This window comes from Heloderma suspectum, chromosome 1 (assembly GCF_057233095.1).
Source record: "Heloderma suspectum isolate Gila_16-S chromosome 1, 16-S_ref, whole genome shotgun sequence".
In the NCBI taxonomy this organism is placed as follows: Eukaryota; Metazoa; Chordata; class Lepidosauria; order Squamata; family Helodermatidae; genus Heloderma; species Heloderma suspectum.
The window spans coordinates 185,274,539-185,292,373 of record NC_139458.1 but is presented as its reverse complement, the minus strand read 5'-3'; the positions used below and the strand labels follow the sequence as shown (position 1 = coordinate 185,292,373).

The 17,835-nt window shown below is 45.7% G+C and overlaps 2 protein-coding genes across 2 annotated transcripts in view; one reads left to right on the top strand and one right to left on the bottom strand.

Moving 5' to 3' along the window:
- The window catches only part of DHRS9 (dehydrogenase/reductase 9), a 50,843-nt gene that overhangs the window by 11,586 nt on the left and 21,422 nt on the right, over nucleotides 1–17,835 (bottom strand). The window contains exon 5 of the mRNA XM_084812276.1: nucleotides 5,058–5,153. The gene's annotated coding sequence lies outside the window, so the exon portion shown is untranslated. The remainder of the gene's footprint in view (nucleotides 1–5,057; nucleotides 5,154–17,835) is intronic.
- Nucleotides 17,022–17,835, top strand: part of ABCB11 (ATP binding cassette subfamily B member 11) — an 80,212-nt gene continuing 79,398 nt past the window's right edge. The window contains exon 1 of the mRNA XM_084812252.1: nucleotides 17,022–17,153. The gene's annotated coding sequence lies outside the window, so the exon portion shown is untranslated. The remainder of the gene's footprint in view (nucleotides 17,154–17,835) is intronic.

The window sequence follows — 17,835 nt, the reverse complement described above, 5'->3', positions numbered from 1 at the left end:
AGCATGTTGGAGTATTATCTGGTTTTCATGGAATCAGCTTTGATCCGTCAGGGACACATGCAAGAAAAACCAGGTGCACCATACCTTTAAAACCTGCTTTTCACAGGTCACGCAGCGCTTCAAAGGAACATACTTCCAGGTTTGGTGGGGGGAGTAGAACGGGATGTTATCAACCTGGCAGGGGCTGCTCAACCAATAAGAGAGGCTTGTTTCCCACCCCATCCAGGCTCCCCCCATTTTGCATGAAGAAGTCAAAATCCCCGATTCTCCAGTGCAGTATCTCAAGGCTCCCTCTGAGGGTATCCCACCACCCCAATTTTACCTTATTCCAGCAAACTGTCACAGAATTATTGTTCCCACCCCATTTTTCCCAATGTGTGCGCTTTTGCCTGAAGAAGCCAAAATCCCCAATTCTTGAATGCATCATCTGAAGGCTCCCCCTGAGAACACCCCCCATTTCACCCCATTCCAGCAAAATGCATGAAGTTATTGCTTCCACCACCACTCTCTTTCCACCACCTCTGGGCACTTTCTCCCTGATTACAATGACAGGCTCCCAAGACCTCACCATATCGGAAAAGCAACTATACATGACATCAAAGAAGCAGCTTCACACAATATCAGAGATGCGATTTCATTTAACACAGCAATGGAGAAGTGAAGTAATGCAAACATCAGAGAACTGCATCACCATGGAGGCTGGGAGTGCAGGGTGATTCTGAAGGCTGGAAAGGCTCAGTGAGGTCACAGCCAGATGAAAGACACACCCCTGGGCAGGGCTATCATGCCAAAGTAAATGTGGAGGATAGGGGCACACAGCAACAAAAGCGCAGAGAACCCAAATTGAAGCAATCAAACAGAGTAAAAGTAGTCTCAGAAAATCCAGCTTCTCCACTGGAAATCTCTGGGGTGGCTGCAGATTGGCTACGATGTCATCTGCAGCCAACAACCTCAAAATGCTCCCAATTTGCAGCAAAACCCCCATGAGGGCAGCCCCTTAGAAACACCCCCCCTCGCATACTCATATTTGTGTACATGTGTACTTTCTTCCTGCCTTCCTTTATCTTTCTCTCTAAATCTCACCGCGCTTCCTTCTTCCCTTTGTTTATCCTTCTCTCTGAACTCCCTGGTTTCTCCCTCCCTTCTGTCCTTTCTCCCTCCCTTAAAAATGTTACATTCATTGAGTTTTATTAAAGATACGTGTTTAGAAATACAGATAACATAAGAGAAGAAAACAATGTTCTCCCCCCACCCCACTTCCCGTACACGTACATGTACTCACTCTCACACATAGACTGACTGCTGCAGTGGCTGGCTAGCTAGTTGGCTGGCTGGCTGCTCCTTCATTTGGCTCAGTAGACTGGGCTGCTGCTGCTGGGTTGTGCCAGACACAGCAGCGCCATCACAGCCCTGAGACCCATCAGCTGGGATAAGCAGCTGGCCCATAAAGTGTGGCACATGTGGGTGGGTGTCTACACCGCAGCTGCAATGCCATGTCATGCAGGACTGCCATCTACTCCTGTTCCTTTCCTTCTGACAATTGCTGTTGCCACTGGTGCTCCATTCCACCGTCTCCTCTTCTTCTAGTCCAGCCTTCACCAGCCTGGTGTCCTCCAGATGATTTGGACTACAACTCCCAGCATTCCTGGCCATTGGTTGTGCTAGTTGAGGCTGATGGGTGTCAAAGTTCCAAACGCCTGGAGGGCACCAGGTTGGGGAAGGGTGTTCTAGTCCAACTGCATGTGAGCAATTGATTTGGAAGAACAAGAGAAGAGGCAGAACAGCATGGCAGCAGTGAGCACTCAGTTTTAAACTGCAAGGATGAAGCAGAGGAGGTGGGGCAAAGGTAGCAGCGTGGCATGGTGCAGCAGTGGCAGCTATTCAAGGGACCTGCAGCCCAGAGAGTTGAGGTGTTAGCCTGGATGCCCAGAGATGGGGCACTGGGAGAGCCCGGGCAAGGCTAATTCGAACCTGGGAATTTATTTTGGTGTGTACAGGCAGACGAGAAATTGCAATGCCTGACCATTTGGAGTAGTCTCTGATCACGAGCAGTCCATGAATCTGTTCAGTGTCTCTCCATTTCTCATGTTTCCAGCCTTAAGTTCAGTTCATCTGAAACTTTTAAGAATTCTCCAGTCTTACATTCGGTTCATCCTGGACTTTGAGGATTTTTTTTTTAAAGTTTGCACGAAAACACATTTTATTTATTTATTTATTTATTTATTTCTATACCGCCCAATAGCCAAAGCTCTCTGGGCAGTTCACAAAAATTAAAACCAAGGAGCACACAATAAAACAATATAAAATATATAAAACATTAAAACCATAGTAAAACAATATAACCAGAATAAAACCTGGTTATACAGCCCCACGTATAACGCATTTCAGTAATCCAGATAAGAGGTTATCAGAGCATGAATAACTGTAGCTAGGCTATCTCTGTCCAGATAAGGGCGTAGTTGGTATACCAGCCTAAGCTGATAAAAAGTGCTCCATGCCACTGAGTTCACCTATGCCTCAAGTGACAGTTCTGGGTCCAAGAGCACCGCCAAACTATGAACGTGATCCTTTAGGGGGAGTGCAACCCCCTCCAGAACAGGTTGAATATCACCTAGCCGGGCAGACGAACCACCCACTAACAGTACCTCCGTCTTGTCTGGATTGAGTTTCAGTTTATTGGCCCTCACCTAGTCCATTACCGTGCCCAGGCAGTGATTCAGAACAGCCACTGCCTCACCTGAGTTTGATGAAAAAGAGAGGTAGAGCTGGGTATCATCCGCTTATTGATGGCACCTCAGCCCACACCTCCAGATAACCTCTCCCAGCGGTTTCATGTAGATGTTAAATAGCATGGGGGATAAAATAGAGCCCTGTGGAACCCCATGGCACAGTTGCCATGAAACAGAGCAATAATCCCCCAGCACGACCTTCTGGAATTGGCCATCCAAGTAGAAGTGGAACCACTGCAGTGCCTCCAACTCCCAACCCAGACAACCTATCCAGAAGGATACTATGGTCGATGGTATCGAAAGCCGCTGAGAGGTCCAGGAGAATCAACAGGGTCGCACTCCCCCTGTCCCTCTCCAAGCAGAGGTCATCCCACAGGGCGACCAAGGCAGTGTCCGTTCCAAAACCAGGCCTGAAGCCTGATTGAAATGCATCTAGATAATCCGTTTCATTCAAGAGTGCATGGAGCTGTCCAACAACCACCTGCTCAAGCACCTTGCTCAAGAAGGGGATGTTGGCCACTGGCCTATAATTGTTAACATCCTCCAGGTTGAGGTTAAATGCATTTCTCCTAATACATGCATTTTGCATGCATTTTTGCCTAATATATATATTTTTTGCAAGCAATTTTCCAAATGGAATTAATTTTTGAACATTATTTTCCCAATATACACATTTCTGTACACATTTTTCTTTGGAGAACTCAATAGCAAAATTCAGAAAAATTAGAATTTTGAGGGATAACTGAGTTTCAGTTTGTATAGTGGTACAAAAGTGTAAAATTAGGTAACTTTGCATATTCAACAAATTTCTCCCCCATCCCTGCTGGCCACTCCCTTCCAGATTAGATTTTGAAGTGGATCCAAGGGTTTAATAGACCCTTACCATATTCCCCGTAGGGATGTCATCTTTTTCCTGACAAAGGCTCTCTACACCATCTTTAACTGTTGAATGAGACCATTCGTTTTGTTTATTTATTCAAGAGATAAAACAGGAAAAGTTTGAAACCTCTGTTGGGAAAAACGTGGCTTCTAGCTCCCTACCTAATCTGTGTAGAGTTGCCAGGCAATAACCTGGAAGACCCTCCTTTCTTTCTTAACGGTTCTGAAAAGAAGGATGCAGCCCTTCCTGCCTCACTTGTTCCCTTGGCCCATTGCCTAAGTAGCCTCAGCCTCCCCTCTTATTAGTTTGATCTCATTTTGCCCTACAGGCAGGAGAAGCCCAACTATATCTTCCTTCATGGCTATGGGACTGTTAAAGAGAGAGCTGGTAACCTGCTAATTCTACCATAGCATCTCCCACATGCAATTGCTCAGCGCACTGTGTCAGGATGGGATACTTGGATAATATTTTTAATTTTAACATTGTCTCAGGTGCATCCTCTCATTTCTCCAAGTGTCACAAGTAGTATCAGGGTTTTATGACTACCAAACTTCTGTTTGACCACCTGGAGCACAGGAACATAGGAAGCTGCCTTATACTGAGTCAGACCATGGGTCCATCTAGTTTGTATTGTCAACACTGCCTGGCAGCAGTTCTCCAGGGTTTTGGACAGGATTCTTTCCTAGCACTACCTGGAGATGCTGGGAGACCTTGCACATGCAAAGCATGTGCTCTACTGCTGAGCTATGGCCCCTCCCTGGAAAGCCACTGTCAGGTTAGGTGACCAGTGGCAGGTCCCTGCCAATATCTGTGAGACTGTTTGTCTTTAACAGTTCCCCAGCAGGCAAATTCAACTGGAGGAGTTCTTCCCGCCATTGCTGTCCCATACATGGGACACCAACCCATCTGTAGAATTTCTTACTGTCATTCAACTCTTAAAGGCACAGGAGCTCTGGCAGAAAAAAAGGAGAAATGACAAGCCTAGCCCATTCTAGATATAAAAGCAAGCAACATCAGCAGAGGACATCCTTGTTCCACCACCACCACGTTGGAAACAATTTACTGTAATTTGAATACAATGAGAATATAATTCTGCCCTATAATTCTGCCCATGTCAGGAAAGAGTGGCTAGAATAATTAATAACATTTAATAGTTATGTAGCAGTTTTTTTCTAAGTTAACAGAATAGTTTACATGCATTATCTCTATAATCTTTGCAACAACCCTTCTTGGTAGATCATCACGATTGTCCCCATGTTACAGGTGATGAGGGGGCTAAGAGGCACTTTGCTTAAGGCTCCCAAGTAAATTCCATGTGTGGAGATTTGAACCAGAGAATTGCTGGCACAGAGTTCACACTTTTAGCTTCTTGTAACTAATCAGTAAAATTGGTTACACTTTTAACCAATTAGTAAAACAATGACATCAAAAATGGAATTGGTACTTACTTAGCTGAAGAAAATATTATGGCAAGCTGCTCTTAAAGGGAGGGCTCCTCACAAGTATGGCAAGTCCAGATGTTTGTTTGGTTGTGTCTCTTCTTCCTCAAGTTGGAAATATTAAAATCTATTACTCCCACACAGGAGAATCCTTTGACTTTATAAATTATGGTATCATAGGGAGTTGATGATGGTATCTGACTCGAGCCATAAACAAGTTGCAGGTTCAGTTTGCATTCGTGAGTCATGTTGCTCATTACATAAATGAGTTACATTCCAGATGTGTATTCGTTCAGCTAGTGAGTCACCATAGTGTTTCCTGCTTTGGGGTTCATACGCAATTCTGGTGTAACAGTTTAGATGAGTTACTTACTTTTTCAGCAAATTATCTTAAATTATTACATTTTTATGGTGTTAATTGAAATGCGGTATTGTAGTGAAGCCAGGGCTTACAGGGTTGAAGCACCAGGACTTTTTGATTAGCAGGGACAATGACATAATCTGCCACCCCACACAGTTCTTCTGTGATCCCTTCAAGCTTACCAGCAATCTCCCCAGCAACAATATGTAATGAAAAGGATTTTGGGGTGGCCTGGTGTTGACCTATCCACTTTACAAAATACTTCTCCTGGAGGAGATGAAGACCGGCTTGTTAATATGGATCAACCCAGCTGCCTGCAATTTTGGATGCTCCTTAGGAGGGTGGCTTGGGGACTGTCATGGCCAGCACCTGCACTTCAAGATTCACCACTGCTGAAATGTGTTGTGTTCGTATTGTTTTATTATTGCAAGTCACCCTGGGAGTTCTATTGTAAACTGAAGGGTACGATATAAATTAATAAAATAATTAGTTAATCTAAAATTACTTTTATAACTTTGCAGGTAATAAGAAAAGAGCTTATAATGGTGACATTTTGTTATACTCTGGATTTTCTTTCAGCCTGGCTGTCTTTATGGCTCTTTTATATTAATTTGCCATCTGTTGTAAGAATAAACACAGAACTGAACATTCCAGGGTCCAGAATGTGATATCAAGACAAATACTTTGTTAATCTTTGTAAACCGCCCAGAGAGCTCCAGCTATTTGGCGGTATAGAAATGTAATAAATAATAATAATAATAATACATTTCAAAATTATTTTTAATGGCAGATATTTATATTTAGTAGGTGTGTTGTACTCAGGCACAGTGCATTACATTTAAGACTGCTTCAGCCATTGGTTGGTATAGAAATGTAATAACTAATAAAGCACAACCCAGGCTTCAGACGCCCTCCTTCTCTGTGCTTGGCATAGGAGAAACCCTGATATAGGCCTATATTAAGAGATCTGCAAAGAAGATACATACGGTTGAGCTGATATTCTCTCCCCTGGCCCCATTTTGACACACCCCATTCTTGTGTGGTGAAATGTTTGAGCTATTTCAGTAAACTTTAGGGGGCTGGTACTGATGCTTGTTTCCGTAGCACAAAGAGGGAGCATTCTGGGAAATAAAGATAGCAGCTGCAGAGGGGAGCACCAAAAGGGCTGCTGCCACCATGACAAAACAGTGACAAAAGCGGGTGAGTAACTTTGACCCTCCACACCCACACAATTCAACCAAATTTGGTATGTTTAGGCTACCATTAGTACAGAAGGGCCTTGTTAATGAGCCAGTTACGGTTCCAGGCTTTGTGTAGAGGTTGAATCCAGTAAGCAAATTTCAACACAGTTGGAGCCAAACAATTCTGCTCATGCAGCAGAAAATAGTACGGTTTGTCAAAGACGCCACTTACCACCTTTTTAGGGAAGGGCTCCTGTGCCCTTAACAGCTGTGTGATAGGCAGAAAATTTTGCAGACAAAGCTTTTCCTTTTGCTTAATCTCTCCTTTCTGGGGGAAATGTCACCTGCTAAATTTCTGTCTGTTATTCAGCTTCTGATGGCACAGGCGTTTTTGCGCTGGGGGTTGGGGGAGGGAGGGAGAGCTGGCAACTCTGCACTTAGGGTTAGTTGTTTTGACACACAAAAGCTGTTTCCCCTTGATAAACATGCTGTAACCATACGATCACTTGTGCCTGGATATAACCTCCTTGGAAAAAGAAATATCTATATGTGATGCAATATCCCAGAGAGTTGACAGAAAAGTATACACCCTGAGAGCGATTCATTGTTCTCTCTGTTGAATACCACTCCCTTTCTAACCAATACCTTTCAGTGTGGTGCTTTTTCATATCTAGTAAGTCATAGCATGAGCATATAGTATTTGCCAACTCAGACCTGACGCTCCATGATACGAAGTTTGATTCACTCCATTGCCTAGGAGACCATTCTAGGCCTTTCCTTCTGCACATGGACTTTCACATAAGGCTGGGGGGGGGATTAGAATTCAAAGCATGGTGCTTGACTCTAGGTGTGCCCCTGATCGAAATGTTGAAAGCACAACCAAGGTAGACATGGCTTGAATAGGCTGCCTGCCTGAACTCTGTACACACCTCTAGCCTGGGTCATGCAGCCCATCTAAGCAGCTCCTGTCTAAACTGGTGGTATGAATAGGGCAAGGTTGCAGGACTGCAAGCCCACGAGCCAGGTCTGACCCTCCAGGGGTCCCAATCTGGCCCTCTGGAGTTCCCCAGATGGCTGTGCCCCTTTCCCACAACCATGGATCGTTCAGAGAGCTTCTCGAAAACAGAATTCGGCCCTTGGGATCAAAGAGATTCAACACCCCTGTGATATGGACTCCTTTGAAAGGCTGCTCGTGGTAGAACTGCTGCTGTCAGCAGGGAGGGAGTGCATCTCTCACAGGGCACCCTCTTGCTAGAGGGTCTCCCGTAGGGAGTATGTTTTTGCCCCCAGCAGTTTTTCCTGGAGCAGCCTTTCAGTGTGTGTGTGTGTGTGTGTGTGTGGAGCACAAACACTGATGTCCTTTGAGCATTCTTTTTGAGTACACAGTAAAGCTCACTTCCTTCAGTCCTCTGCTCTGTATTAAGAACATAAGAAAGACCATGCTGGGTCGGACAAAGGCTCCATCTAGTCCAGCATTCTGTTCACACAGTGGCCAACCAGCTGTCAACCAGGAACCCACAAGCGGGGAAAGAGTGCAACAGCAGCCTCCCACCCATGTTCCCCAGCAACTGGTGTACCTAGGCTCACTGCCTCCGGTACTGGAGGTAGCACATAGCCATCAAGACTAGTAGCCATTGATAGACTTCTCCAGGAATTTGTCTAACCCCCTTTTAAAGCCATCCAAATCGGTGGCCATCGCTACATCCTGTGGTAGTGAATCCCATAGTTTAACTTACGTGCTGTGTGATGAAGTGCTTCTTTTTATCTGTCCTGAATCTCCCACCAATCAGCTTCATAGGATGACCCCAGGTTTTAGTATTTTGAGAGGGGGGAAAAAAGGAGATATGGATATCTGGATCCTTGGCTACTTAAGCATGGTTGGGTCTACCAGAGGCAATGGGAGGTCCAGCGTAAGATAAAAGCTATCAAGAGGGGCAGAGAGTCACTTGATCAGACACTACAAAGTGTAGAACAGTGTTATCAAGTTCATTGTCAATGGCTTGGAACACAGCTGTACTTCTTCACTGCGAAGCCAGCAGTGAATGCACCTGATCTCAAGTGGCCCTGTCTAGTTACTATAGAGGAAGAAGATTCAGGATTTGGAGTGATGTGGCACAGTGGCAGAAGCTGAGAGGAAGATTGTGACAACAGTCTCAGCCAAAAGTTATCCTGGAGAGGGGAAGGCAGTGAGGACAAAGAGTGTGGCCATCATGTGGGTGGTGGAGCAGCTGTATGCTTGTTCCTGGACAGGAGGATTCCTCCTGCGGATGGATCATTGCATGTGGACCTGGCTTCAGCCCAAGAAGATCACCAGCACTGTGCTTCAGAGAGGGACTTGAGAACAGCGAAAGTGCCAGTTAGACATTGTGCAGTTCCTAGGAAAAGACAGTTTGGTGGTGGAGATTGGGTCATAATGTGGAGCCTCGGAGGTGCCTGTGACCTGAGGCAAAGAAAGGACTGCATTTCCCCATGGATGCTGCAACCTTGGGCACAAGATCAGGTTTCTGCTTTCGTTGAGGGGGGAGTGTGACATTACACATTTGTATATAATAAGTCTATGGTTATGGTTGTGTATTCCAGTTATATCTCTGTATTTTGTGGTGAGCATTTCTGTGGATTGAGAGACAGATGAGTGACATGGAGAATGGTGGATTTGCATATGTGTGATGATTGGCTGAGAGAGTGAAGGGGGGTGAAGTGTGTGTGCTATATCAACTGTGTGCTTTGCTGTGAGAGTCAGACAGAGAACTGATGTGAGATGGTTTAGATCAGAGACAGGGACTAGGAATGAGGGATAAGATCAGAGATAGGATATGTGATGAGATAAGATAGAGATAGGGTTAGGATTTTAGGACAGGAAATAGAGGGGGGGAGGAGGTCTGTGGGGATTTGTGAAGTGATTGTTTGAGATTGTGACTTAGAGAATGGTTTATGGAAGAACATATATTGATGAAGCCATTAAGAGTTACCTGTTTATTATTCAGCAACTTATTACTATAATCAACAAAGCTTTCTTTGTTTATAAATCCTACGCCTTCTGCTCTTGGCTACATAAGGGGAAGGTATAAGGGGAACAGTACAAGGTTATATGTGAAGAGAAAAGTCACTGGAAAAGACCCTGATGCTGGGAAAGATTGAAGGCAAAAGGAGAAGGGGACGGCAGAGGATGAGATGGCTAGATAGCATCACCGATGCAATGAATATGAACTTGAGCACGCTCCGGGAGAGAGCGGAGGACAGGAAGGCCTGGCGTGCTGTAGTCCACGAGTCACAAAGAGTCGGACACGACTTAACGACTGAACAACAACAACAAGGTTATAAGTAAAGTCTGTGTGTCCTCACAGATAGAGGACTGAGTAAAGGGTTGGACCGAAGCCTTAAAGCTCTTGATGGCAGTGAAACCCAGTGTGTGAGAGAGAAGGTAGTTCCTGCTGGGGTGAGAAAGGCCTTAGAGAAGGGGAATTCTCACTAGATGAAGGCAGGAATCTCACACTGTCGTTGTGCATGCACTGTGGGTGCTTCCAGGCAGAGGGCTCTTCGTGCTAGTAATCAGAAGGCCTTTTGCAGCCTTGTGCAGCTGTTCCATCTTTTCTTACTTAACAGATTGTCTGTGTTAAGAAGAAAGATGGAAGCAGGGGTGGGAAAATACGGGAGAGTTATGAGTAGAAGGTGATGTCATCTGGGTTCCCTGTAAAGCCATCAATGAAGCATGGCGATGGTGCCAAAAAAAGCCTCATCCTGCAGCACCCACTGCTGTCAAGGCAGGGGCGGGCAAGGGCAGGCAGGGCAGGTGACAGCCTTTCCACAACACTGTTCATCCTTCTCCACCTGAGCAAGAAGAACTGAGCAATTAAGTGAGCAAGCAAAGCAAAAATAACTCACATGTGCTGACTCAACTATCAACACTGAGCAGCAATACACCAGCAGTGACACTCAGTCAGAGTGACTCAGTCAGAGTGAGACTGTGTGCACGGTGAGTGAGTGAGTGACGCATTAGATGCCAACAATGACTCCAAGACAGAGAGACAAGCAAGCTGGCACAAGCCTTTCCACAAGCCATCAGAACGGGAGGGCAGAGGCAGGCTTGCACGCTCCTCCCCATACACTATCAATCTCACAGCCCCCAATGAGGGCTAATGCAGCCCAAAATGGTGCTGCCAATCATTAGTTTCCACGCCAGCCACAACAACACCCCCTTTGAGTCTATCCTCCTTGTCTGTTGCTAAGAACCACAACAAAAGTTCACTGAGGACAGTGTGGCAGAAGCGTGGCACCATTTTAGCAGCCCTAAAATGAGTACCCCTCATCCTCTTCCTTTCCATTTTTTTTTTTAATGTAAACACAGTGTTCATGGAGATGCATTATAAGGAGTGGTGCACCACAGAAGAAACTGGCACTGCTCGAATACGAAAGAGCACTGGCCAGGTGCAGGTGGCAGTGGGCCTCCTGATACCTTCGGTCAGAGGCTCAAGCCCCCTTAGCCCTGTGGTTAATCTGGCTATGCCTGGCTCCACCTAACATTGGCTGCCCTGCCCTCTGCTCCACCAGCCACAGTGGGCACCAGTCACCACTTCTGTGTGTGCATGCACAAATGCCTTAGCTGTGAGTTCAGTGTTGGGGGTCATGTATGTGGCCCACTACAATCTGCTAGCCCTGAGCCTTTCTTGGCCCTGATCTGGCCCTGATGTTTCCTGAGAGGTGACACATTTTCTTTTAGATGTTACGGAGCTGATGCGGCCACAGCTTCTCCTGCTCTATTCCTCCCATATCATATCCCACAGCCTTTTCATGGGAAATGCGCCATCTCTGGGTTACAGCCTGGCAGCCTGCTTGCAGCCCTGCTTGCAGTGCTAAACGGAAAGTGTGAAGTTCATGGGTCCAAAGCTGCAATTCTGTGCATGCCGACTTGGAAGTAAGTTACACTGGAAACCAGCCTTCCCTGACTTGGTGACCTCCAAAGGTGCTGGACTGCAACTCGCATCATTCCAATGGCCATACAGGATTGGGGAAGGCTGCGGGAAGCAATGGGACCTGCTTCTGGCAAATCAGGCTGGGAGTGGAGAGAGAAGCCTACAAAGGAAACTCCAGCAAAGTCAGTCCCATTATATGGCATATTTATTGTTCCTGAAAAACAACGAAGAAACACGAATCAGAAATCAGCTTTTCCATTGATCAGCTTTCAAAAACATCTTATTTGGCTTTTCTATAAATAAGCTGGTGAATGGGGCTGGCTTCATACAAGTTGGAATAACCCTCAGATCAATATAATGAAGACTTCCAGTGAACTTACACAACTATCAGAGTTGGGTGAGTTGTGCCCATCCCATCTGAGTGAAATCATGCCTGCTGGCACCCCCAGGCATGGCCCATGGCATGGTGCACCTCTATAGCCTCCTAAGGGAGTGGTCTGTCCACTCCATTCTCCTGAGGTGTGGCTACCCTACAGCAGCAGCAGGAAGAAGCTGTCTAGTTCTGTTGGGCTTGGGCTATTCCTTCCTGGCTTCAAACTGCATTGACTGCAAAACAATGGGCTGGTTAAAGAAGTCAGCCACCTAGTGACTGAAGGCAATTGTTGTTGTTGTTGTTGTTCAGTCGTTCAGTCGTGTCCAACTCTTCGTGACCCCATGGACCACAGCACGCCAGGCCTTCCTGTCCTGCGCTCTCTCCCGGAGTGTGCTCAAGTTCATATTCATTGCATCGGTGATGCTATATAGCCATCTCATCCTCTGCCGACCCCTTCTCCTTTTGCCTTCAGTCTTTCCCAGCATCAGGGTCTTTTCCAGAGAGTTTTCTCTTCGCATTAGGTGGCCAAAATACTTGAGCTTCAGCTTCAGTATCTGTCCTTCCAATGAGCACGCAGGGTTGATTTCCTTTAGTATGGACTGATTTGACCTCCTTGCAGTCCAGGGGACTCGTAAGAGTCTTCTCCAGCACCACAGTTCGAAAGCATCAATTCTTCGGCGCTCAGCCTTCCTTATAGTCCAGCTCTCACAGCCATACATTACTACTGGGAAAACCATAGCTTTGATTAGATGGACCTTTGTCGGCAAGGTGATGTCTCTGCTTCTTACTATGCTGTCTAGGTTGGCCATAGCTTTCCTCCCAAGGAGCAAGCGTCTTTTAATTTCATGGCTACAGGCACCATCTGCGGTGATCTTGGAGCCCAAGAAAGTAAAATCTGTCACTGCTTCCATTTCTTCCCCTTCTATATGCCAGGAAGTAATGGGGCCAGATGCCATGATCTAACTGAAGGCAATACTGCAGGTTTAAAAACACACTGAAACAGTTAATTAAAATTAATTAATGCATTTTAACAACTAACTAACCCTGGGTGCACACCCATAGGGTCTCCTTAGTATTCATGCCAAGTTTCTGATGTCTAAGTTTCATGGTCTTGGCACTATGGCACTGATGGATGGACAGACAGACAGACAGACACACGTCCTCTATTACTATTGTAGATGTCACATTCCTCAAAAAGGGTTTCCATTAGTAATAAAAACATGTAACAAGAACATCAACAGGAACAAGAAAGAAAAATGACTTATCATAGTTAAGGATGCCAGTGGCTGGGAAATCCAGCCCTCTTTGGGCTCACCAGATTTCCATGGCCCCTCCAACTCCCTCCCCGCCACTGCTGCCTGCCACCGTGCGCCCACCCCTTGTGCTGTCCTTGCTGATACTGACACCAGCAAGGAGAGCGTGAGGGGTGTGTGCAGCAGCAGCAGCGGGGGGAACTTTCCCCCCTTTTGTAGAAGTCTGTTGTTCCACAAATTATAGCCATAATTTGCCAAAATGATGGCTGCAGTTTGCAAAATAACAGACTTCTGCAAAATGGGAAAAAGTTACTGGATTTTGGGAACAAACCCCCATCTTGGCTCACAAAGGCAAACCAAGCTGGGGGTGTAGAGGGAGTCAGTCGAGCCCCCAAAGGGCTGGACTCCACAGCGATGGACATTCCTGCCTATAGCTACTTGTGAATTCCAAAGTGGTAATCTCTCTGCTGGGAGCTACATTTATTTTATTATTTATTTTATTTAAATTACTTATATACCGCTTGATGTCATAAGAACTCTGCATGAGCTCTGGAAGCCACTATCTGCATCACACTTCTTGCAAACATTGCTGTGGGAGGTGAACCCTTAAATGCAGTGGTGTAGTGGAGCCAGGACTCACAAGCCAAAGCTCCAGGACTTTTTGATTAGCAGGGATGCTGATGTCATCTGCCACCCCCACCCCCTCTCAGAATTCCCTGCCCCCTCTGAACCTAGCTTCAATCTTCACAGTAGCTGGGGGGGAATGAATTTTCCCAGCAACAATGGGCCAGTTCACATGACACACCAGGCTCACTGTGGGCAACTACAAACCGTGGGTTATTTAACTCTCAAATAACCCACAGTGGCAGGGTTCAGACGACATGCTGCTGCAACCCTATCGGGGTTGCATATTTAGAAGGGCACCTGCACATGCCTGGCATATGCCATGGGTCATCGTGGGTTAAATAACCCATGGTGATCCCAGCGTGTCATGCAAACTAGGTCAATACATTGTTCCCTGTTGTAATGCAAAGTGTTTCGCCATGGGTTGGTCTTGAATGGGCAATGAAGACCCAATAGCTTTACAAAAGACCTGCTTCTGGTAGAGATGAAAATGTCTAGAACTAGTTTGTTGATCTGGATCAACACAGCTGCCTGAATGTTTGCAGTGGACATGCGGAAGACCACTGTAATATCGAGGAGCTAGTGGTGCATCTCAACTGTTCACAATTTATGTGCATGGGTTCTCCGTCAAGCCTAGGCCCCCTGTGTGATGCTTCTTTTTCTTGTTATTTTTTTCAGGAGAGATATTTGCCTGGCTCTGCCTGGGAAGCAGCAAATGATTTTGTTCTGTTAGATGCTCAAGGCTAGTTTGTGCCTGGTACTGATATCTGGCCTGGCTCCCTGCCACTTACTGGGAGCTAATTTTCTTCTGGTTTGTAGGAATGTATGAACATTCTTGAGGCTAGCTGAGGTGGGGTAGGGGTGGGAGTAGCCTGCTAGGTGTATGCTTTACTATCTCTCTCTCTCTGAGTCAGGTTGCTAGAGTAGATTCTCAACACAGACGATCGCGAAAGTGCAATTTAATCATGGGTTAGAACAGTGATCTGGCATGTATTATTGAGACTTGGGTGGGTGAGCTAAGTGGGGTTGACCTGACCCACTTCTGCCCACCTGGGTACTTGGTGCTGCACCAACATAGGCTGGAGGGCCAGTGGATGGGGTGGGGAGTCAGTCACGTGGTTTACAGAGCTTCCATCTCTCTCACCAGGAAACCACTCCACCTTGGAGCTGGCCTTGAAGGGTTGCACCTGGTGTTGGGCCATAAGGACAGATTAGGGAAGCTGCTGGTGTACCACCACCCAGCAACCTCCCTGACCAGAGGTGGCCTCAAGCATGGTGTAGGAGGAACCCAGGACAATGGTGACTTTAAATTCTATGCTGAGGCTGTCTCTGGAGCCCTGGCTCAGGACTTCGTAGCCTCCATGACAACCATGGGGCTGTCTCACTTTGTCATTGGCTCAACACATGAAGCAGGCCATATCCTTGATTTGGTCTTTGCTCCAAGCTGTGAGATGAGTAGTCTGAAAAGGGGGCAGGGGTTCAAGTAACCTCATTGTCATGGTGAGACCATTTCCTGGTGAGATTTGAACTCATGGAGTCATTTCCCTCCTGCGGAGATGGATGACCCATTTGGGTGGTCAACCTGTGAGGTCACTGAGTCATCAGAGGGCATGGTCCTGATGGTTCTGCACGGACCTATGGCTCAATTGGAGTCCACCTGGAGAAGAGCCTTCAGTGTGGTAGCCCCCTTTCTATGGAACGCCTTGCCTCTGGAGGTGAGGCAGGAACAAACATTGTGTTGTTTTTGGGGAAAACATCTTTATTTCAGGAAGCCTTCCTTCACTCACCAGCCATGGTTTTTAATGGTATTGTTTTTAAAAATAACAAATTTTAATATGGTGGTTTATTCTTTTATCTTTTATTGTTCACTGCTCCAGAATCTGTTTAGATGTGGAGTGGTATATAAATGTTGTCAATATAAATAAATAAATAAATAAATAAATAAAGTGAGTGCCTCCACTTCAAAACTGATCACTACACCACTGTTTAAATGACTTTCCCAGACAGCTTTAAATAACATTTCCAAGCTAGGTCAAATCGAGATGGCCTTTTGCACCATCAACTCTCTGGCTGGTTAGCTGTTCAACCTCCAGGTGAAGAAGGTGGGAATGGAAGCTGTGTGAAAATTTTGGCAAGAACAGAAACAGTTTTTTTTTTAAACAAAAACACCCCCCTCCAACCATCAGTTTTAAATATGGACCTTCCATAACAATTTTCAAATTGATTTTTGAATTTAAACCACATACTAAGAGTAAGGGGAAAAGTGTGTGTCCCAGCCAAATATATTTTTCCACTTCATTTTATATCTATAATCAGACATGATTATAACATTGCCTTACTGAAATTGTAGAAAGTATAGGGGTGGGTGGAACGCTTACCTGCCGTCCGGGGGCGGGGTCCGCAGGAGGGAAGGCGATCCGTTCCTCCCCCCCCCCCCCCGGAATCCTCTTCGGCCAGCTACATTCCACAGTGATTCCGCGGAGCTGCCGGCCAGCTCTGAAGTGCCAGCAATATGGCCGCCATGCCATATCGCTGGTTGAAGGGAGGGAACTGACTGTGGATGCAAATGGCGTCCAGGACGCCATTTGCGGCCATAAAGGCCTTAGTTTAAGGTAAATGCAGCCATACATGGCTGCATTTACCTTAAACTAAGGCCTTTATGGCCGCAAATGGCGTCCTGGATGCCATTTGCATCCGTGCTTTTTATTAACGTGATAGGCTACGCAAATATTTGCATAGCCTATCGCATTAATGAAAAGCACGGCCACAAATGGCATCCAGGATGCCATTTGCGGCCGTAAAGGCCTTAGTTTAAGGAAAATACAGCCATTTACAGCTGCATTTACCTTAAACTAAGGCCTTCACCGTGGCAAATGGCGTCCTGGACGCCATTTGCGTCCATGATCACTTCCCTTCAACCAGCGATACGGCATGGCGGCTGTATCGCTGGCAATCCGGAGCCGGAGGATCCAGCCGAAGAGGATTCCTCCTGGAGGCGGGGCTAAGTCTTCCATTCCGCCACGGACCCCGGGGGGCCGGCCTCATTGGAGTCCATGGCGGAATTCTCCCCCATCCCTAAGGAAGTACATGAATTTCTCTTCTGTTCCTTGAGAATAACATTTCAACAAAGCTAAATATCTTCCCCAGTTTTTCTGTTCAGCATACGATAATTTTAGTCAAGTTAAAAATTCTACAGGGACTGTCAGCGAACTCTGATGACCACACGGTTACTGACCTGTGTGTAAATAGTGTATGACAATTTACGGGCTTAAATCCCAATAAATGTGTTACTAGGCTGAAAACTGGTGGATGTTGAAAAGGATGAACAAGCTATTGGCTAATTTCACTTAACTGGATCCTTGGAACTTGTGTCTCTGTTTCTTTATTTTTAAAACTTTCATTGGTAAGTAAAGTTTTATTACAATTTTAGGCTTGGATGAGAAAGCATAATCATAATCTATACCTCAGCAACTTTAACAATAAAAATATATTTTAAAACAATCGTGTGACCACAAGATACTTCAAAATATCTTGTGACCATGTTCTTGCTGTAATTGAGGGCTAAGTGACCTTGCTTAGTGAAACATATTAAGCTGGGTTGTTTTCTCTGAAGTACTTGCTTTAGGAAGCTTTGTGTTACTAGAGGTTTAAGATGTATAGAGTAAGTGATTATTTGAAATGCTGCTTCAGAAACACCTGGCAATGTGAATTTGTTGCATTTATTTAAGAAATCAGTCACATCTCTTTTTTACAGTCTATTAAGTCTAAACTTTGGCTAGATCTACGCTATTACTTTATAGTGGTATTGAAGTGAACTGATAACTGTTGGGGCACATTATACAGTCGATATACTGCTTTTGTAGTGTTATTTCCTGCTTTTTATTCCACATTGTCCAATATACTGCAACAAATGTCATTGTGTGTCCTTCGAGGGATAAATGCACAAGAGGGATATAGCGTCACCATGATGGGATCGTAATGATATGACACAAGGTGGAGATCTGGCCTTCATTTGATGCAGGAGATTAATTGAGTGGAAGTCCTGATATTTAAAACTTTATTTAAAAGCAGATGTGTGTGGGGAG